This window comes from Camellia sinensis, unplaced genomic scaffold, assembly GCF_055761805.1.
Source record: "Camellia sinensis isolate YWXY unplaced genomic scaffold, ASM5576180v1 Unanchor11, whole genome shotgun sequence".
In the NCBI taxonomy this organism is placed as follows: Eukaryota; Viridiplantae; Streptophyta; class Magnoliopsida; order Ericales; family Theaceae; genus Camellia; species Camellia sinensis.
In genome coordinates, this window is record NW_028128989.1 from 8050816 (window position 1) to 8073720 (window position 22905).

A 22905-nucleotide genomic window follows, 5' to 3' on the forward strand; every position below is an offset into this window, starting at 1 on the left:
CGAAGAGGTGAAAGAGATGGCAAACAAGTTGGCAGACCGGCAATCGGTCGTCAATTTTATGATGTAAAATAATGTCATGCAGTCACCATACCCGCTGTAGGACACGCCGATTCCAACGGCCAATACCCAGAAGGGAGGACAGAAGCCAATCCTAATAGCCCCTCAGCACACTAGAAGCGAAAAACACTCTCACCGGCCTTCTAGGGAGGTCGGGCGAGGAGAGTCGAGAAAAGAAGAGTCATGAAGGACACGTACCCCAAAGAACATCGGCATGTTTAAAGGCCGGAGTTGTGCTTCGACACAACTCATGGAGAAAGGTCGAAAAGGGCCCATAACGAAGTCGAGAGCAGTATGTCGAAAAGACTGAAGTCAGGAGATAGCCGAGCTCTTGGGCAGAGCAAGGAAGACCTGAGAGATTACCTTAAGAGGAAACAACATAATGCCGATGCCGAAGTAACTTCACCTGTTAGGCCGAGAACACCATTCTCGGTAGAATTGGACAAATTTGAGGCACCGAAGAGATTCAGTATGCCGAGGTTCCAAATATACGATGGTAAGTCAGACCCTAACTTTTACATTGGATTGTACCTAAACTCAATGGCATTGTATAGTGGGAACGAGCCGTTGCTCTGCAAGGTGTTCCCCTCATCCTTCGGGGAGATTGCATCAGATTGGTTTCACAAACTTCCAAAGGGAAGTGTGAAGACCTGGAAAGGCCTGACCGAGATGTTTGTGGCTAGGTTCGTGACAAATAAATTACAGCCATTAAGGGTGGACGCATTGATGGCTCTGAGAATCAGTAAGGATGAAGGCCTTAGGGCCTATGCAAAAAGATACTATGAGGTGTTCAACAGAATACCCGAATGCAACCAAGAGGTGGCGGTCGTGTCTTTTAAGAACAGCCTGAAAGATGATTGCGCTCTACGAAAGTCATTGGCAAAGACATTGCCAAAAAGTATGGAAGAGCTCATGGCTAGAATTGAGAAGTATGTCAGAGCTAAGGAAGATACGTCGGGGACAAAGGAGAGAAAGCAAGAAAAAGGAAATAGCTCGCCGAAGAGAGGCTGAGGTAACAATGGATCCAACAAGCAAGAGGTAGGACTAGGGGCTACACAAGCAGTTATAACTATGTTCCGAATCCCGATTCACAAAGTCCTAGATAAGATTCGGAACCAACCCTATTTCAGAGCGCCAGCGAGGGCACCAGGAGAGTTTATGGGAAGAAACCTCGGCGGACGTTGTGCTTACCACAATGAAGATGGACACATGACTCAGAGTTGTAGAGCCCTGAAAACACACTTAGAAGCATGGTGAGGCGAGGCTATCTGAGAGACCTTGTCGATGAGGCCAGGACAAGGGAAGAACAGGCAAGATTGCCTCAGGCACCAGTATCCCCACCTCCTCCAGCACAGCAATCTCAAGCAGGAGGACCTCGGGTAATTAATGTAATTCACTCGAAGGTCAACGAAAACGAGATTCAGGAGGAGACCTAGAAGGTAAAACACCTATAGCATGTCTACCAAGTCGGGGAGAAGAGACATCGGGCAGAAGAGTGCCAAGGACCAGTAGTGTCCTTTACTGAAGCCGACCTTGAGATGGTGCAGCATCCACATAACGATGCCTTGGTAGTATCCCTCCAGGTTGGGGAATGCTAAGTGAAGCGCATCTTAATCGACCAATGCAACTCTTGTGACATCATGTACGTCAAATGTTACAAGGAGCTTGGCCTTCACCCAGACGATACGGAGTAATCCAATAGCCCAATGGTTAGGTTCAATGGGACGCCAACATGGCCACTGGGAACAACGAGCTTGAAGGTGCAGGCTGGCACGAAGAGGATAAAGACAGAGTTCACCGTAATCGACACACCCTCCCCTTACAATATCATCTTGGGAAGGCCGTGGTTGCATGCGATGGGGGTTGTTCCCTAGACATTGCATCAACTATTACAGTTCCCAACAGAACATGGGATAGAGGAGATCAAAGGAGAATAGCTGCAGGCAAAGAATTGCTCCATGGCAGCAATGAAATCCACCTGCAGCATACGAGAACCAGAGAAGGCAGAGATCGAAGACGAGGACGTGGAAGTCCTAGAGGATATCGGCAAATAGCTAGCCGAGAAGGGTGAAGAAGCAGTAAAGAAAATCCTCGGCCAGGAGGGGGATGAAGAACGCTTCTTTCTTCTCGGCTCGGGCTTAGCCGACGAAGAGGAAAAGAAAAAAAGTTGGAGGCGTTCCTGAGAGCAAATATTGAGGTGTTTGCCGAAGTAAATAAATAAAGTTTTGCTCTTTTGTCATTTGCCGAAGTAAATAAAAAAAGTTTTAGCTCGATTTATTCGTTTATACACTTGTGACTGATAAAGATACATAACGTTGTTTCTGGAATACATATATAATGAGAACTCAAGTGGAACTTAGGTTCACATTAGGGGGCAGAGAGAAGAAAAATGGTTTTAACACTTGTTGAAACTTAAAAAGTTCACAAGTTGAAGTTAAATCGAGATTATGTTTAACACTTGTTGAAACTTAAAAAGTTTACAAGTTGAAGTTAAACCGAGATTATGTTTAACACTTGTTGAAACTTGAGAAAAGTTTACAAGTTGAAGTTAAACCGAGATGATGTTTAACACTTGTTGAAACTTGAGAAAAGTTTACAAGTTGAAGTTAAACCGAGATGATATTTAACACTTGTTGAAACTTGAGAAAAGTTTACGAGTTGAAGTTAAACCGAGATGATGTTTAATGCTTGTTGAAACTTGAGAAAAGTTTACAAGTTGAAGTTAAATCGAGATGATGTTTAACACTTGTCGAAACTTGAGAAAAGTTTGCAAGTTGAAGTTAAACCAAGGTTACACACTTGTTGAAATTTGAGAAAAATTTACAAGTTAAAGCCAAAGTTGTGTTAAGCTAAATACCTGCTGTAACATGCCCGGGGGGTACCCGCGTGCATTAAACAGTTCGGACCCCCGAGATCTCTTTGATCTATTCTCACGAGTGCAGTGTGAAACATAGATGAGAGTCCAGATTTGGCAACTTTTATTGAAAATCCATTTTATTGCAATTTTGTAAAAAATGGACTGCGTCATCAGATCTCAGAGTCGCCACCTAATATTTATTTTAGGAAAATTAGGAAACCCATGACTCGTGCCAAGGCCACTGTTCGTCGTAACCAAGGATGCTTGGCTTGGAACCTTAGGTATGAGAGGGAAAGGTCAATAATGAGCACCCCCGCCCACCCGATCAAAGATCGGCCTTTACTAACCATGATATGAATTTTATTTTATTTATATGTTCATGTTCTGATTAGTTAATAAATCCTAAAATTTACTATGTGAAGCATACAAGTATAGACTATGCCATTCATTTTGGAACAATTTGATATCATGCATTTTGAAAGAGTTTTGACGATGTACAACCCAAATAAATTGAGTTTACAAGCATGAAAAATCAACATCATTCCAAATTAAGCGACACAACCTCCATCCACTGGCATTCATAGAGTTATATCACATAAGCAACTAGCCTTATGGTAGAATGCTAGACATAGTAAGAAAAACACACACACACGGGATGCTAAAGCATAAAAACTCACATGTTTGATGTCCCACGAACAAGCTGCAAAACAAAGTTAGTAAAATATGCATGAGATGCAACTAAAGATTCGGCTTCTAAAATATGATATGTGAATCATCTCAAGAACATGAGGTAGCGCACATAATCACAAAGGAATTGATTAAATCCACAAATGCAAACTTAGCCGAATCAAGATGCATGAAACATGGATGCAAAGCATAACTATGATGAAAAATAAATATGATGTTTATGTACAAATAAAGAAAGCAAGTAAAAGAACGGGATAGAAAGAAGCGGGGCGGGGAATTATTACAACATTTTAAAGAATAATTACAAACCAAATTAGAGAGGGATGAGGAGAATATTACAACAAAATAAAAACCTCACAATACACTCAAAATAAAATAAATAAATAAAATAAAAGCTTTATGTTCTTTAGAACCGCCGGCGAAAATTGGTCAATATTGGGAGATTACACCATCTTGTTCAGAAGAAGCTAACCGACCGACCAAATAGGCCGGCCGGCGAATTAGGCCAAGCAAAACCTGCTTTGTTGCGAAACCAAGAAAAGGAACAAACAAAAACTATGTAGGTGGCTCAACTAACCACTACCGGTTAGATTAAAAAAAGAAAATAAATATAAAATAAAATAAAATAAAATAAAAAAAGTGCAAACTCACAACATAAACCTAAAGTAATAAAACAAATATAAGGTAGAACATGCAAAATTACAACAAAACTAATATGAGACTAATACACGAAAAAAAATAAATATGAGGTAAAACATGCAAGATTACAACAAAACTAATATGAAATTAAAGTATGCGAATAAAAATAAATAAATAAATAATTATGAGCTAAACAAACCACTAGGATTATAACAACACACTATGAAATATAAAGTAAGAAAATAAATATGAGATAAACAAACCACTTGGATTATAACAAAACATAATGAAATAAGAAGCAAGAATATAAATATAAGATATAAAATATAAGAAAATTAAAAATTAAAAATTCACCTTCCAAAGAAAGATTGAACTTCTTAATTTCCAAACTTCCTCTTGATCACCCTCAAGTGTAGGAAGTGTGTTCTCAAGTCGTCAATTTGAAATTATGGAGTTTATGGAGTTTGTGGTATGGAAAGTGGTTAACTCTCTAGTTTTTCTCACTTTCAATCACTAAACATTCTTCCTCATGATCAAGGCGATTGATCTTTGGCTATATCAGAATTTTTGGAGTGGTTTTGGTGTATGGAAATGAGGAATTTCAGTAGCTATGGAAGGTATGGGGTATATATGGAAGATAGGAATATTTTTTGCTCAAAAACTCAAATTTTCTCTCTTTTTTCACTCTTTTCTCACTCCTTTCTCTTCAATTTCGTGGTCCTCCTCCTCTCTTACAATATGATCATTCTATATAGGCAATGAGGGAGAGTAAAGGTCAAAAAGAAAGTGGGAGACAAAGTGGGAGACAAGAATGTGATAGGAGGGCAAAATTTCAAGGTGGTTGCATGGGATACTCCTTTATGGATGCAAACAAAACATCTTTTTGACTATGGAGGATGGTTAGGTATAATGGAGGATGAGTGGATGCACTTGAATGGCTCAAAGAATAGGTAAATGGGTTGTCCCAACCGAACCAAAACTAAGAAAAATGGGACATTGCTGTTTTGGGTCGAATCAACAAAATCTGCTTTTAAGCCCAACTTCAAATGGGCATATCTCCCCCATATGGACTTGGTTTTAGGCAGTTCTTTAGTCCAAATTGAAGCCCCAGAAGTCTACTTTCCAATGGTGGTGGCCTCACATTTAAATTCCAAGTGTACAAAGAGATATGTCTAATTTGGTGAACGCTGTCTCGGGCTGGGTCAACAAAATCTGCTCTTAAGCTTAACTTCAAATAGGCATATCTCCCTTATTTAGACTTGGTCTAAGGTGGTTCTTGGGTCTAAATTGAATTCCTAGAAGTCTACTTTCCAATGGTGGTGGACTCACATTTAAATTCCAAGTGTACAAAGAGAAATGCCTGATTTAGCGAAGGCTGCTCATTTCCTTCTTAATGATTTGATACTCATCCTTTTCCTAAACCAGCTTTCTTTCATCCCCTCCTATTTCCTTCAACTCCAAACCTATAAAGAAGATATTTTTAAATATTTTTCAAAAAGTTCACCTCCCTTCCATTCATTTCCACTTTGCCCTTACTCGGTTTACTGAAAAGTGTAATATTTTAATCGAAATGGGAGCCTTGGGACATCGTAGAAACATTTAAAAAAACATATTTTGAAAAGAGGGTTTTAAGGTCTAAAATAGTTTGGCCAAAAAATGGGTGAAGGTTGGGATTAAAACTTAAATTCCATCTTTCTTACTGAGAATTTTGTGAGAAACACATTCTAATTGTCATCATCAGGTAATCAAAAGAAAGCGCCCAAGTCTTAGGGCCGGTCAAAAATGGGGTGTCTACAGTTGCCCCTCTTTGACAGAGCTCAAGTCATTTCATGACGTGAGTGAATGTCAAAGCCCAAAGACGACTCTTTTGACAAGGCCGTAAGACTTGGGCAAACAAATAAGATGCAATACAAGTGGTTGAACCCGAAGGTTGCCTACGTATCCTTTTGCAAGGAATCAAACCGGCGTAGTTCAGGGGCAGAATGGAAGTGACATGCTCAAAATGCAGTTTGAAGGTTGGACTTACACGCTTTGCGAAGCCAGTTGTTTGAAAATTCATGATTATGCAATGCAATACAATGCCATGGAGTGATGATAAAGATATGAAGATGACAACAATGAAGAGGCAAGCTTCATGCAAATGATATGAAACATAACAGGGGGTGCATTGCATTAAATGTGCCACAAGATCACATACAAATGTGTCACAACATAATTTTAACCGAGTGAAACAACAGCCTAACATGTCTCACGCAAAAGGAGGAAAGATGGTGTAAACACCAGACGCACTTGATGTTTTTAACCGAGTAAACTTGCAATCCCAACGCGTTTCACGCGATAGGAGGAATGGCGGTATAACCAACAAGCGTACCTAATCGTATCTCATACGGAGAGGAGGAAGGTTTTAACCAAGGAGAACAATAATGGTGTAACCAACGGGCATATCTAACCGTATTTAATACGGAGAGGGGGAAGGTTTTAACCAGGTAAAAAAATAATGGTGTAACCAAAAGGCGTACCTAACCGTATTTTATACGGAGAGGGGGAAGGTTTTAACCAAGTAGAAAATGACAATGGTGTAACCAACAGGCGTATCTCAACGTATTTTATACGGAGAGAGGGAAGGTTTTAACCAGAGAAAATGACAATGGTGTAACCAACAGGCGTATCTCAACGTATTTTATACAAAGAGAGGGAAGGTTTTAACCAACGAGAATGACAATGGTGTAACCAACAGGCGTACCTAACCATATTTTATACGGAGAGGGAGAAAGTTTTAACCAAGTAAAAAATGACAACGGTGTAACCAACAGGCGTATCTCAACGTATTTTATACGGAGAGAGGGAAGGTTTTAACCAGAGAAAATGACAATGGTGTAACCAACAGGCGTACTTAACCGTATTTTATACGGAGAGGGGGAAGGTTTTAACCAAGTAGAAAATGACAATGGTGTAACCAACAAGCATACCTAACCATATTTTATACGGAGAGGGGGAAGGTTTTAACCAAGTAGACGTCACATCCTAACACGTTTCACGTGAAAGGAGTAAAGGTGGATTCGAAATCCAAACGCGTCTCACGCAAGTGGAAGAAGGTATGGTAGAATGACAGGGGGTAACCTCTACATGTAGAAGCCACCGATGCTGCTTTTCTTCCTGATCATATTCACAACTTTCCCTATTCTCCAACGGGGTGACAGACTAAGTTGGTTCAGTATCCAGAATTGAGGCGCATACATGCTACCTCAACCTATGGGGCTGCCATACGGATTTCAAGCCGAGGATACACCCCTGGGTATTTAAACCAGACTTTAGTCTCGAAAATTCCAAACCTTTTGCGTTCTAGGCATTGCCATTCGAACTCTAGTTTCCACTGTTGTAGTTGGTTTCATAGGAACTCATTGCAAACACAGGTAGAATAATACACAGATATTTACATATAAATGCACACAGATATTTACAGACAAAATATAGACATATACACAGATGGAGAATATTCTGTTTACAGGCATCAGCGGGAAGATACCGTTACTGAGAAGGCATATTCCGTTTGCTGACGTCCGCACACGTACTCAAAACACGCAAAAAAAAAAAAAAAAAAAATGCAAAATGCATGGACACGGGGGTACAGGGTTTCGAACCCCTGACCTCAGGCCTAGTCTTCGAGTCCTCGACCACTGAACCACGCCACTCTTGTGACAAGATATGCAAACAAATATGTATGTACTATACAAGACATATATATACATAAAACCAAAACAAAACAAAAGATACATTTGTTGTGGGGTTCGAACCCCTGACCTTGGGCTCAGCCTTCCAGCCTTCAACCACTGAGCCTAAGCCACTCTTATGACCAAAATGTTCAAACAAATATATATAATACATAGATATACAATATATATACATATATGTATAAATATACAATTCTCCCGCCTCTCTCTCTGTTTTTGTCTCACTCTCTTTTCCGTTATCTTCTTCGAGGGTTGTGTCTGGCACACGATTTCAACAATCGCAGCGCCTGATCGACAGGCTATCCCATCTTGCTCCGATTGTCAATGATCGTCTCGAGCCTTCCTTCCCCTTTGTTTTCTTCTTTGGCTTCATCCTCTTCTTAAGTTGAGGCCTGCGAAAGAGAGAGGCAGAGCAAAAGCCTGCAAACTTTCTCTGCTACCACTCTGTAACCTCTTTCTTTTGCATTACTCTCCTTTGCCATGGCTTCTTCACACGGTTCTCTCACTATTTTTCCAGACTTGAACGAGTCCACGATAGAGATGACCGATTCTGACTTTCCTGAACCTCAACCACGAGCTCCTCCTCCTTCCCCTGTTTTCAACTTTCCAGCGATGTCAGTTGAACAAATCATGGCGGCACAGTCTGACATCGAAGCAAACTCGTATACACTGAGGTCATGTGTGGAGACCGTGACAGCGGTCTCCAACTTGTCCCGTCGACTGCAGAACAGGACGTGTGAAGTACATCAGTTACATCCACAACTCTCCCTCCTTCAACGTATGTACAAAGACGCTCGAGTAGAAATTAGTGCGCTGAAAAAGCAGAACAAAGAGCTGAAACGACTGACGACCTCCATGACTCAATTCAGAGTTTCTTCGCACAACCAATTTGATGGTCGGCGAGGAATAATCTCCTTTGGAAGCTCTGCCAAGGCCAAGGCAGAGTCTTCAAACGCTTCGAAGGAGTAAAGATGAAACGAGGCAGCTGATGGCAAAGTCAGGCAACGAAGCTGTGTGCAAATGAAGCCGGTTGTAATCTTCTCCGCCGAGCTGCTGCTGAAAAATTGAGAAAATGCGACTCTCTCTCTTTTTGGTTTTTATTTTTTATTTTTGTTCTTTTGGTTTTTTTTTTTTTTTTTTTTGAGTCTCTGTAATCGGGGATGTCCTCCCTGACTTCAATAAAATCAATTTCTTTTTTGCTCATCACTGGCATGACTGGCATATCACTTTGAACTTGAAAACATTTTTGTTTGATTGAATTTGAGAGTGATTGAATTTTGAACTCTGAATTGAACATTGATTTTATACTGATCTGAATCAAAGAATGACTTAACGAAAGAAGAACGAAACAAAACGATCCAAACACACTTATATATACTGACTAGTATAAATACACCGATTGGTATAAATATATTGACTGGTATGAAAAGAACACACTTATATACACTGACTAGTATGAATACCCTGATTGGTATGAATACACTGACTGGTATGAATACACACTTATATACACTGACTGGTATGAATACCTTGACTGGTATGAATATACACTTATATACACTGAATAGTTGACTCGAGCGAAGACAGAATCTCTAACTCGACTATGCCCCTAGTTCATTGCCCTGACCCTTTTTTGTCTCTTGATTTTTTTTTTTTTTATGTAAAAATGTTTTGATCAACATGAAGTTAGATTAGCATACTTATTCCTTTTTCTGTTTCAAATCAAGTAAGCTAAATTGTGAGCACTAAAAATTTTCCCTTTTCAAATCCAAAGAATGGTCCAAGGTTTGCAAAAATGGAACAATTTTTGAGAAAAATTAGCCAGCTTCATTAAAAGTCCTCAAAATCTATTTTCGCAAATGACCACTACTTGATCAACACGAAATCAACCCTTGAGATGTACAATGAATTCATCTTGTGACTGAACCCGTTATGAAAGAGAAATAGAACAACTGAATCAAATGGGAACGAGCCAATCAAAAATAGCCGAGTCGAATAAAGACACCCCAATCAAACATGGACGAGAAGAGTGAGTTGAAAAATGATTAAGGCCGAACTTCAAGATGAAGCTGCCTACGTATCCCAAAGATAGGAATCCGGCCATACGTAGTTCCGGCTAAGGTTCACTCGGGTATTGACATTCTCCTTTTATGCTCCAACTTTTGCCAAGGCCGCCCTTTCAGGTTTTCAGCCTTGCGAGCTTTTCATTTTATTTTATTTATTATTTTTTTATTTTTATTTTTTTTATATATATATTTTTTTATTTTTTTGTTTTTCTGCTCTAACTTTTGCCTGGGTCGCCCTTTCGGGTTTTCGGCCCAGCGAGCTTCTCAAGGGTAGTACTTCTTCAGCTTGTCCATGTTGATTGGTTGTGAGAACTCCAAACCATCCAAATCCATGAGAATGACTGCTCTTCCTGACCAGATTGATTTAATGATGTAGGGACCCATCCAATTGGGTCTAAACTTGCCCCTAGGATCGTGAATAGGAGCTCGGTTGTCTTTCAACACTAAGTCCCTTTCCCTCAAATTCCTGGATCTAACCTTTTTGTTGAATGCTCTGGCAACCCTGCGTTGATACCCCTGAATGTGGTATAACGCCTTCAACCTTCACTTATCAAATAACAACAGTTCCTCAAATCGGTTTTGTTGCCAATCAGCTTCTGTTATCTGACATTCAGCCATAATCTTCAATGAAGGAACTTCCAACTCAATCGGCAAAACAGCCTCCATTCCATATACCAAAGAGTAAGGGGTTGCCCCTGTAGATGTTCGGATTGATGTCCTGTATCCCCAAAGTGCAAAAGGTAACTTATCTGGCCAATCTCTATAAGTTTCTACCATCTTACACAGAATGTTCTTGATGTTCTTATTTGCAGCTTCAACGGCTCCATTGGTTTGTGGCCTGTAAGTTGATGACTTGTGAAAAGCCACGTTATACTTCTCAAGTAGAACTGCCACTTCTCCTTTGAAATGGGAGCCATTGTCTGAAATTAATTCGTTTGGCACCCCGTATCTGCAGATAATGTTGTTCTTGATAAATTTGGCCACATGTGATGCTTTCAACACTGAATACGACTGTGCTTCAACCCATTTGGTAAAATAGTCAATGGCAACCAAGATGAACTGATGCCCATTTGAACCTTTCGGTGTGACTGCCCCGATGACATCTATGCCCCAGACTGAGAAAGGCCAAGGTGAAGTCATGTTGTAGAGTTTTGATGGCGGGATGTTCACGCGATTGGCATGGATTTGACATTTGTGGCATCGCCTAACAAAGTTGATGCAATCACTTTCCATGGTTAACCAGTAGTATCCTTGTCTAAGGATTTTTCTGGCTAGCATTATACCGTTCATATGGGCTCCACACTCTCCTCCATGGATGGCTTCCATGATACGTTTTGCCTCTTCTTCCTCTACACATAGCTTGTGCATTCCCAGATGCCCTCTCTTATATAACTTATCTCCACAAATGACAAACTGAGTGGAAAGACGCCGTATCCCCCTTTTGTCTTTGGTGTTTGCCCCTTGTGGATATGTACCACTTTCCAGAAAATTCCAAATATCAAAGTACCAAGGGTTTTCATCTTGAACTTCTTCCGTTGCGGCTATCATTTCATATGCGGGGGTGTACCTTTGTTCTATAAGGATCGGACGCATCTTGACCCTGACCGGTATATCTATCATTGATGCCAAGGTTGCCAATGCATCAGCAAATCGGTTGTTCTCTCTTACCAGGTGTGTAAAAGTCAGTTTTTCGAACCTCGAGATCAACATGTCTAAGGTTTGATGGTAGACTTTCATTTTTTCCTCTTTAACTTTCCAATCTCCGTTGGCTTGAGAGACGACCAAGTTCGAGTCCCCGATCACATCCAACCTTATTGCCCCTAGTTCCAGGGCTGCTTCCAATCCAGCAATGCATGCCTCATACTCTGCTTGGTTATTAGATACCCTGAATTGGAGTTTGAAAGCTAAGGGGATATGGGAATCATCCGGCGCTATGAGCAACACGCCTATCCCATAGCCAAATTGATTGGACACTCCATCAAAGTATAACTTCCAAGTGTCTTCTTCCATTTGCATGACCTCTTCATCTGGGAATGAGTACTCCACATCTTCTCCTCCTTCAATTGGGTGATCAGCCAAAAATTCTACTACAGCCCTTCCTTTGACAGATTTGCGAATGACATACTTAAGGTCAAATTCAGAAAGCAAGAGTAACCAACGAGCTAGCCTACTGGTAAGAGCTGGTTTCTCAAAGAGATATTTGATGAGGTCTAATCTTGAAACCAGAATTACCGAGTGAGCTAACAAGTAGTGTCTCAACTTCCTGGTGGCCCAAACCAAAGCCAAGCAAGCCTTTTCCAAGGAAGTATAGCGGATCTCGTAGTCAAGCATCTTCTTACTCAAGTAGTAGATGGCTTTCTCCACTTTCTCATCTGACTCTTGCGCAAGCATATATCCCATGGTTGATTCAGTCACTGATAAATACAAAATTAGCGGTTTTCCTGGCTCGGGCGGTGATAACACAGGTGGATTCCGCAGATACTGCTTGACTTGCTCGAATGCAAACTGACATCGATTATTCCATTAGAACTTCTTCCCTTTCTTTAGGAGACCAAACAGTGGTTCACAAGTCAAAGTTAGCTTTGAAATAAATCTCCTTATGAATTGCACCTTTCCTAGAAAACCCCACACCTCTTTTTCAGTCATTGGTGGCGGTATTTCTAAGATAGCCTTAATTTTAGATGGATCAACTTCGATTCCCCGTTGTGTGATCAAAAATCCTAACATCTTACCCGCAGTTACCTGTAGACACCCCATTTTTGACCGACCTCAAGACTTGGACGTCATCGTTTGAACACTCGGTGATCATCCTTGTTCGTGTTCGTCTTGAGTTCCCAGAGGTCTCGACTACGCACCTTGCCTCAGGATCTTTTGACTCGACTGTTTTGTGTCTGGTTTTGCACCAAACACTTGTTGTTTTGCTTCTGAGGGTGGGAAGTAGCTTGTAGGCCATCCCCACACCTCACCGGCCATGGCTTGAGGCCACCGGCCTTGTTTCCTTGCCATCGGCCATTGGTGATGGCCGGTCGGCACTATCGATGGTCGGTCGGCATTGTGTTTGGTCGGCCGGCCACTGTTTCTAATCAATCGGCCACTCTTCCTAGCCGAGACCTTTTCCTGAGGGAGCTTGACCCTTTTGAACCCTTTTTTTTAGCTTCTTGAGGAAGCTTGAACCTTTTTAGCTTCTCCAAGAAGCTTGACCCTTTTGAACCTTTTTTAGCTTCTTGAGGAAGCTTGAACCTTTTTAACTTCTCCAAGAAGCTTGACCCTTTTGAACCTTTTTTTAGCTTCTTGAGGAAGCTTGAACCTTTTTAGCTTCTCCAAGAAGCTTGACCTTTTTTTTAGCTTCTCCAAGAAGCTTGAACCTTTTGACCCTTTTTTAGTTTCTCCAAGAAACTTGACCCTTTTTTAGCTTCTCCAAGAAGCTTGAACCTCTTGACCCCTTTGCCTAGCTTCTCCAAGAAGCTTGGCCCTTTTGCTCCAAGCTTCTAAGAGAAGCTTAGCCTTTTTGGTCAAAGCTTCTAAGAGAAGCTTTGCCCCATTGGTTTCTCTATATAAAGAGAGCCTCTCCTCCCCTTTAGAGGGTTAGAAAAATCAGATATATATGATATATATATCACTCTCTCTCTATATCTCCCTCTCTCTCTACATTTGTGTGGATTAGAGGGTCCAAAAGGGTCTTGTTCTTGGCCTATTGCACACCACTTCATAGCCACACACTTCCATCATCACTTGGAGGTTCTTGAAGCTTGTTTTCAGAGGTTGAGGGTTGCATTTTTGGGTCTAAAAGGCTGCTGGTTCTTGCTGGTCTTCAAAGGTAACCCCTTTTCCCTCTTTATTCCCCGTTTTTGCACACCCTTTTAGCCTATCTTGCTTGCAGATTTGGGCTTTATGTATAACATAAAAAAGTTCTATTTTTTTGTGTTTAAGATACTTCATTGAGGTCACTTTTGTGTTTGGGGTTGTTTACCCCCTCTTAGGCCTTGTTTGGCCCCATTTTGTGCTATTTTTGGTGAGCTTCGAGACCACCTTGTTTGGGCCTCCTCACCACTGAAATCCTGAGTGGTGAGGATGGTGGTTTAAGGTCCTAAGAAGGAGAGGGCCATCCCCTCTCCTTGTTGTCTTCAAAAAGTGCCATTTTAACCTCATGTGTGAGCACCTTTTTTAAGTTCATGTTGGCCATGTCTTAAGTAGTATTTGTGCTTATTTTGCCATGATATAGCACTGTTTTAAGTTGGTTTTGGTACACCATGCATGTTTAGCATACCTACCTTGTAATGCCATATGTAGGCCTTAATATGCCCTAGGTTGTGAGCCCTTGTTCTAGCATATTTTAGGCCTAGCTTTGTGAAGCTTTAGTGCAGGTTTTTGTATGCTTTAGCTCTGTTTTAAATTGCTTGAGCCATACTTTCTATGTATTGTATAGCTCCTTTGCATCTTTGGTTTGTTAGCCTTAAGTTTTGGACCATGTTGCATGTTTAGCCTATCTTGTTTGCTTGGTTTGGCACCATCTTAACATGATTCCAGAGCTTACATTGTATGTCATTAGTCCATGCTTAGCCTCTTTTAAATGTGCTTGAAAGTTGCCTTTGTTTGCTTAAGTATAGGCCCATTAACATGTGCATGTGTGCAAGTGTGTTTGGTCCGATTTCTTAAGTTTTTGGCCACTGTTTTTGGGCCTAGTTGGGGCTGCCTAACTTAGTCTAAGTCCACTCTTTACATGTTGTTACATGTCTTACACTTTGCATGCTTTGATTGCACCATGTCTTGCATGTCTGCTAGCTTGCATGCTTGTTCATTGCTTGCTTGTTTGCATTGCCATGTTGCATCCCTAGCTAACGTGCTTAGGTTGCATTGAACATGCATATCTTGTCCCTTGATTTAGTGATAGGGATTGGACCCCTTTGGTTTGTTGGTTTGCATTGCACTTAACATCAAAATGTGCACACTTGGTCTCTTGGGCCATCACACATGGAAATGCGCGATTGATGGTCCTAGAACCAAGGACCATGTCCCTTTGAGTCACACACATGAAAAGGGGCTTGGTAGGTGCATATATGGCTTGAATTGCATTGCCATGCAAAGTTCTGTCCTCTGCTGCTGTTAAACAGATTCTGCAGGAACTTTCTGCCGACCGGCAGTGTCCAGTGCCGACCGGCAATCCTTCATGTGCTGATAGCTTCACCAACAGCCGGTGATCACATACCACTGCCGGTGGCCATTCTATTCAGCCGGCGGCACTCCTCAATGTCCAGAGAAGCAATTCTAAGACTTTGACAGTCTTCAGAGGAGCAGAGCAGGGAAAACAGAGGCAGATTGCGCATGGCAGTGAATTCCCGAGCAGGACCGAGCATGCATCGCATTGAGCTCTCTTCCCAAGGCGGTTTACTGTTTTTCCTAGCTTAGTTAGTTTGTTAACTAATTAGGTAATTTGTAATAATTAATTCGCTAGGATAGTTAATTCATTATTCGATTTGTATTATTCTTTCGGTCCCTCCGAGCGAGGAAAAATTTGTAATAAGTGTGGGTGAGTGTGTGCATGTCTTCCAACCCCCACTTCTTTCTCCCATTTACTTACCTGCTTTGATGGTTAGTAATAGGTCATGTTTAAATTAGCATACCTTATGCTGCGCATGCGTGCATCCATGCATTTGTCTCGCATGCACCGGGCTCGGTACATCACACTAACTACATCTGTATTTCAATTCCAAATTGAATACGTGCATCAATTGATTGCATTTCACATCCCATGTTCAGGTTAGCCGAGCCTACTCTAATTGCATCCTGTATGTGTTGCATTAGACATTTAAACATGGACTTGGATCATGCATTGTTTACTAACGAGTTTATTGTTTTGGCATGGAGTACGATGTAAGTATTTATGCTTTAGCATCTCGCATGAGTGTGAATGCTATCATAACAGCATGTTTGCCATGTGGCTAGATGCTTATGTGATAAATTGTTTGAATGCCTGTGGGTGAAGGTTGGATTGCCTGAGTTGGAAACACTCGTTGAAATCCGTATTTTAGCCTACTTGCGAGTAGCAAATTCCAAGTGTTTTTCAAGACAAACGGATATGCAATGTTTATTTCCAAATTAGGCAATCTAGTCTATACTTGTTTGCTGTGCGCATAACGTAGTAATTCTAGGCTAATAATCGGGATAAGAACACATAAACGTTTTCAAAAACGGATGTCACGGTTAGTAGAGGCCGGTCTTCAGACCGGGCGAGAGGGGGTGCTCATAGCTGACCTTCCCCAATCGTACCCAAGCTCCCGAGCCGAGGCAACTTTGGTGATGACGGACACGTGGCCTTTGGCACCGAGTCCGGGTTTCCTAAATTTCCCCATTTTAAAATATTTAGGTGGCGACTCTGTATCTGGCAAAGCAGTCCATGTTTGGCGCTTCTTTTCAAAAAAATCTGTTTCTCAAAACGATTTGCCAGATTTGGACTCTTTGGTTCAGATTAAGAACCGTGACACAAATCGAGTCCGAACTGTAGCAGCGGGGCCCCCCACGCGGGCGCGTCTACAGTTTCTGGCGGCTCTGCTGGGGAGTTAGAGAGCTTGACTCGAACTCGTGATATCCTGTTTTGATTTCATTTATGTGTCTCTTTGCATTGCATTTGCATTGGTGCACCTAGGACACCGTGTTTGCCACCTGCCATTCCTGAACGATTTGCCAGAGGCTTGTCTTGTCAAGGCATGACCATAAGGCTAACCGGTTATGGGCTCTGACAGTATGGGAACACAAGAGTCCTAGAATGAGGAAGGACTTTACTATGGATAAGGATAATACTCTTAGGGAGTTTATCTTTATCTCTTGGAGAGTCCAGGATAAACACTGAGCAGAAGTCCATTGAAGCTAGGCTCCTATGGGGACTAGGATTGAATTAACTATAAAAGAAAGGCAACCCCGATGGGTCTAAGGTACACAATTTATATTCTGAACAGTGAGTTTAGCACTATTGATTATCTTTGAGAGATATACTGACTCAATCGTCGGAGTGCCCCTGGATGGACGAACCACCGCCGGAATCTTCTCTTTCTGTTGCAGGTCAGACAGGTGCCATCTATTCTGCCAGTGCTCTCCATCTGAATACTGAGTTGGCAGTGTGATCGGAAATTCACTCATTCAGGAACCATTTTACAGATTTGGTACTTGATTTGATTTTGACTCCTTGATCTCAGCAACTAATTTTCAAATTGCTGCAATTGCTATTTTTTTGGCCCTCCATTTAACATGTCATCATGCCACGTCCTTAACACATTTGTCATGCTACGCTAGTATGTCTGTCAACAGAAATAACAACAATAAAAACAAATATAATCAAGGTTATTCTTTAAAAATAGTTATGATTTCAATCGATAGACTATACTAGAACTTGGCTGTAATTAATAAGCCATGACCGACAGAAAAATAAAATGTGGTGCAAACAAGTACACCTGTGGAATAGGTATAGTAACAGATTGATAATTGAAGAGGGAAGTGTTGTAGGGAGATTGATCGAGGATAATTGTATCATTTGCAACCAATTTCTAGAGAGTAATTTATAACGGGTTTTGCACTACTTTAATTGGTCATCCGTTAATAGATGGTGAAATTAATCTCCAGATTAATTGATCTAGTAGGCTGAATAACAAGCTATTAAAAAAAAGAAAAATAGAGATTCATAGTGGATAATTGTGTCATTTAAACGTATACGTAAGCTGAAAGGCAAAGCTTGCTCAGCTTTAAGTGAGTTTCTTTGTTGGGAGATATACAATGTAGAGAATTGATTGGCATTTCAATATATATATATATATATATTGTTTTTTGTATTTGATTTTGTTTTTCTCCGCCCCTCGTTCTATTTGTAGATAAGAAAATGAGCAAATTATATTATATCCAGTGATTTGCTTTCATGTGTTTGATTATGTAATTTCAATTGTATTAATTTGGCTTAATTTAATTGATAATTTATACTATATAGGGAAAATTAGTCTAGGGTCCCTCTCCCACTTTTCATAATGGAAGAGATCCACAAAATTATTTTTTGATGTCTAAGGTCCCTAAACATATATCAGAGAAATTTGACTCTTTGTCTCTCCTCCTCTACTGCAGAGTAGCACTTCCTCTCTCTCTCTCTCTCTCTCTCCGAAACCCTAGAAAGAAGAGATGGGCAAAGTCGAAGATATTGCGTGTATGAGTTTCCTGATGAATATCAAGATCAGGAGAAGAGGTATGGATGCTACAGTCTTCAGAATCGGACTTCGACCCGTCTGCTTCTTCTTCTTCTTCTTCTTCAAATTGTTGTTGATGTTGTTGTTGATCATCAGTATCAGTATCTAGTTCTTCCGATTCGTCTTCTTCTCAATGCTCAAAATATTGATGGTATGGACCCAGGTAGGTTGTTTCAATCTCTTTTTTGCATTTATAGATTTTATATTCATCTATTCAGTTTATCTAACAATTTCCTGGTCAAATATAATATTCACAGACTCAAGCATTAATGTGTGTCTTGAAGATTGTTACATTGAAAGTGGAGATGATCTTGTAGCGGTGAAGAGTGGGTGGGACCAATACGGTATCGCGATGGCACGTCCAATCTCTAACATCATCATAAGGAGAGTCTCACTCTCAGGCACAACTCCAACATGTTCTAGGGTTGGAATAGGCAGTGAAATGTCCAGTGGGATTTCAAATGTTATTGTGGAGGATTTACACACTAGAGATTCATCAGCTGGGATGAGCCAAAGACCATTTTTGTGAAATTGATTCAATTTTCAGTGTTATGTTCCAACTTTGCTTCGAAATTTTTGCGAATTTCGTCCAGGAGAGGGACAATTAGTTGAATAGAAAAAATTCCAAATTGTGAACTGAATTTTTTTTTTCATTTGAACTGAATTTTCTTTGGGTTGAAACCAAAGAAATTCTCTGGTTTTTAAATTGAATTTTCTCTGGGTTTGTCCAGAGAAATTCTTTGGTTTCGAGTTGGAACCTGGAATGCTTAATTTGTATAAAACCCAATGTTTGTGAAATCAAATTTTGAAACCCTCTTGTTGAGAAGGAGAGCAATATTGATGTTGTTCGATTTGATCTCTCATTCTCTCCAGAGAAATTCTCCTCTACAGAAAGATGAGAATTTCTCTGGAAAAGGCCAGAGAAATTCCCATTATTTGCTTGACACCAAGAGTGAAGGCAAGCAAAGAAGCAACCCAGAGAAATTTCTCTCACAAAATTTCTCTTAGTACCAAAGAAATTTCTCTCTGTTTTCATTTTGACCAATTTTCTCTGGACCAACTTGAGGGACCTTAGACATTATAAAAATATTAGATGTCCTTTATGCTATAAAATCTTAATACGAGGGACCTTAAAAAAAAAAACCTAACTATATATTAAGAAAGATGAAGTTTCTAACGAGAACAACTTTGTGAAATTCAAAACTCTCTTACTGTTTTTTTACAATTCTTTTTTTTTAAATAATTAAAAAATCTTCTATTGGTTAATTTTTATTGAATTATTAACAAAAAAAATCTTATTATCCTTTGATTTACACATTTCTAAAGGAAAGTTAATTAATCTAGCTATAAATTTAAATTTAGAAATTTGAAAACTAATCAGTTTAAAAAAAATTTTAAAAAAATCTTTTAACTTTTATTGAATCATTTAAAAAAAATCTTATTATACCTTGATTTAGACATTTCAAAAGGAAACTTAATTAACGTGTTTAGAAATTTGAAAAGGAAATTTAATTAATCAATTTTAAAATTTTTAAGAAATCTTATAACTTTTATTGAATCATTTAAAAAAATATATTGTCATACCTTGATTTACACATTTTAAATTTACACATTTTAAAAAGAAAGTTACTTAGGGTTCGTTTGGATGCCAAGCTTTTTGGCTATTTTAGTTACAAAAAGGCAAAATAGGTTTTTTAGTCCAATAAAACAAAACATCACATCCAAATCACAATCATTAAATTTTTTCTCTCACAAAAATCAAAAAAATCTATCCCACATGCGACTTCTTAAAGCAACTCCAACCCAATCCTCTCACCAAGAGGATGAAAATAAATTTTTTTATTCCAAAAGTCAATATAGAGTATGTCATTATTGATTCAAACTCCAACCACAAATCTTTATTTTCTTTCAGGTGGGTGTTATCAACAACATTTTTTTTTTTTTTGGGAACTTGTTGGGCATTTTTTTTTAAAAAACATTAATCATTATTTTCTTCTCTAAAGATTTCTCTAGAAAATATTTTCATCCAAAAGTAAATAATTTTTGTTCATTAACAAATATTTAATTTTGAAATTTTTGTAAAGTATATTTAATATTATACTCATTTTAAAGGTATAATTTCACCATTTTTAATGATGTCAATTTTATAAAAATTAAATTTATATATTAAAAGTTATTTGTAATATAATAAAAAATATAGAATAATAGTATTTTAGAGGGGATCCTCTATTTTTCACCCTCTCTCCAAATATGAAGGATCAACTCATCCTCCTTCCAAATAGAGATGGATTTAGAGGATGGGTTGGAGAAGCATTGTGACAACCTGGACTCATGGTTAACGCTAATTCATGATTAAGCATAATAAGTAAATGATTAGGATAAAATCCTAAATTAATTATGTGAGTGTGCTGTTTTAATTGCATTTTTATCTGTTTGATATAGAAAGACCTGTTCATGTTTTGATTTCAATTTACGAATTGATAGCCTTATCGGTGACTGATTCAGAAATTAACTTGTGTTATATGCTAATTAGGAATTAAATAATTTTATGGTAGGTCTAATTGAAATTTGATTTGGAGAAATTAAATTAAAATAAATAATGCTAATTGATTTAGCCTAAGTTATTTACATGTTTGCCATTTAGTGGATTTCCTCAAGACCATTGTTTTGTTCTTATTTCATACTTGTTTGGCACACCATTAGCCTCCACCTTCTTGCACAAAAACGTGAGGGAGAGAGAGAATAGGAGGAAATTGAATTCAGCTAGACAATTGCTTGAAATTTAGAGGAAATTGGAGAGGATTTGGAAAATTGAGCTACCACACTTGGAAATTCAAGACTTAAGCTAGGAATCTACCATTTTAATTTTGAATTGAAGTTGTTTAATGCACGGATTAATGGAAATTAGGGACTAAAGTCAAGAAATACTTTAAAGAGTAGATTTGAGAATTAATTCATGCATGTATGGCCATATCATGGAATTTTGAAGTTGTTTTCATGAAATTCTCACATGCATGTTCATATTATAGTTGTAATCTAAGAATTCATTATGTTTTTGGAAAGAATAGCTCAAATGATCGTGTCTTGGTGGTCATGAATTCAAATAAGTACACGCATGGCATAATTACACCATGTTCTTCCATTTTAAGTTGATTTTGTGTACAATTGGCATACTTTTGGGCTTTGATTTTAAGAAATGATTTTTAAATCATGAAGTATTATGAGTTTCTAAGTGTTTTCCAGAATTTTGGCCCAAAAGAATGAGTTTTGGCTTGTTAAATCCATGGTTTGAACTTTGGGAGCAAATCTAGGAAACCCAGAATTTCGCCTCCTCACTCGAGCGACGAATTTCACGCTCGAGCAACCAACTTTGTTTTCATACTCTCGCTCGAGAAACAGAAGGCTAGCTCAAGCATAAATTGCAAGCTCTCAGATTTTTTGTGTGTGAAGAAGCACGCTCGAGCGACAAGACTTGCGCTCGAGTGAGGAACTGTGTCTCACGCTCGAACGAGTATCGAGTGGAGATTTTCAGTAACCAGTACTTTTCACATTTTTGCAGATCGCTCGAGTGAAGGAGTCTACCCTCGAGCGACCAAGCACATTCTGCATGTCCACTCGAGCAAAGAAATCCACGCTCGAGCGAGACCCCTTATTTTCAGCAAATTTTGAAAAATATTTTCAAGTACATTTTTGCATTCTCTTCCCATCCTAGGCCATGTTTAAGACATCTTAACGGGGATAACGTAGTAGAATCACATCGACCCAAGTAGAAAGGACCAAGTTATCAATGTCTGGGATGCGTAATTTAGTATGCGTTCGTTTTGTAATTGTGTAGGGTACGCGCCTCAAGGAAGCTGACTAGCTAGCTTACAGCCCTGGTCTCTGTGAGTAACAATGTTGTAAAGATATGTTCAATCATATTTATTTTCAGATTGATAAATCATATTACTTTCTGAAATGATACTTTTTATCGATTGAATGACGATCCTATTTTGAATTGTATTCATGGCATCTATAGTGTATTGTGATTGTTATTGTTATCGATATCGTTATTATTACAGAGATCTCTGTCAGTTCCAAATCTTGGAACTATTGTATGATGGCCATCAATTGATTGTTCGGTCTTTTAAGACCTAGTGTATTGTTGCTATTGGATGTACCATGTATGACCTACGAATATGATGAATCGAATTGATTGAATTGAATGATATTGATTGAAAATGTTCTAATGCTAATCGATTGTTTCTAAGACTGTACGGACATCATTCTTAACCTCTTTACACATTTGTTATTCACTGGGCTTTAGCTCACAGTTTATATATAGATGTAAGTGACCAAGCACCGGACCAAAGCTAAAGGCGCCGACTTAAGCTCTTGTTTTGTTAAGCTAGCTATTGTGCCTCACTTTGAGGTTTTGAGTCTGCACGAGCCAAGGCTTTTGGGTGTTCCTATTCACCTTTTTTTTTTTAAAGTCTAATGAATGTGTAAGACTTTGGACTATATAGTTATGGTGAAGGGATTAGGTCCCCAACCTGTATGCTACTTTGTATATGTGTTTTTGGTATTGTAGACACCCTATTTTTGACCGACCTTAAGACTCAGACATCATCGATTGAGCACTCGGTGATTGCGAATGTTGTGCTCGT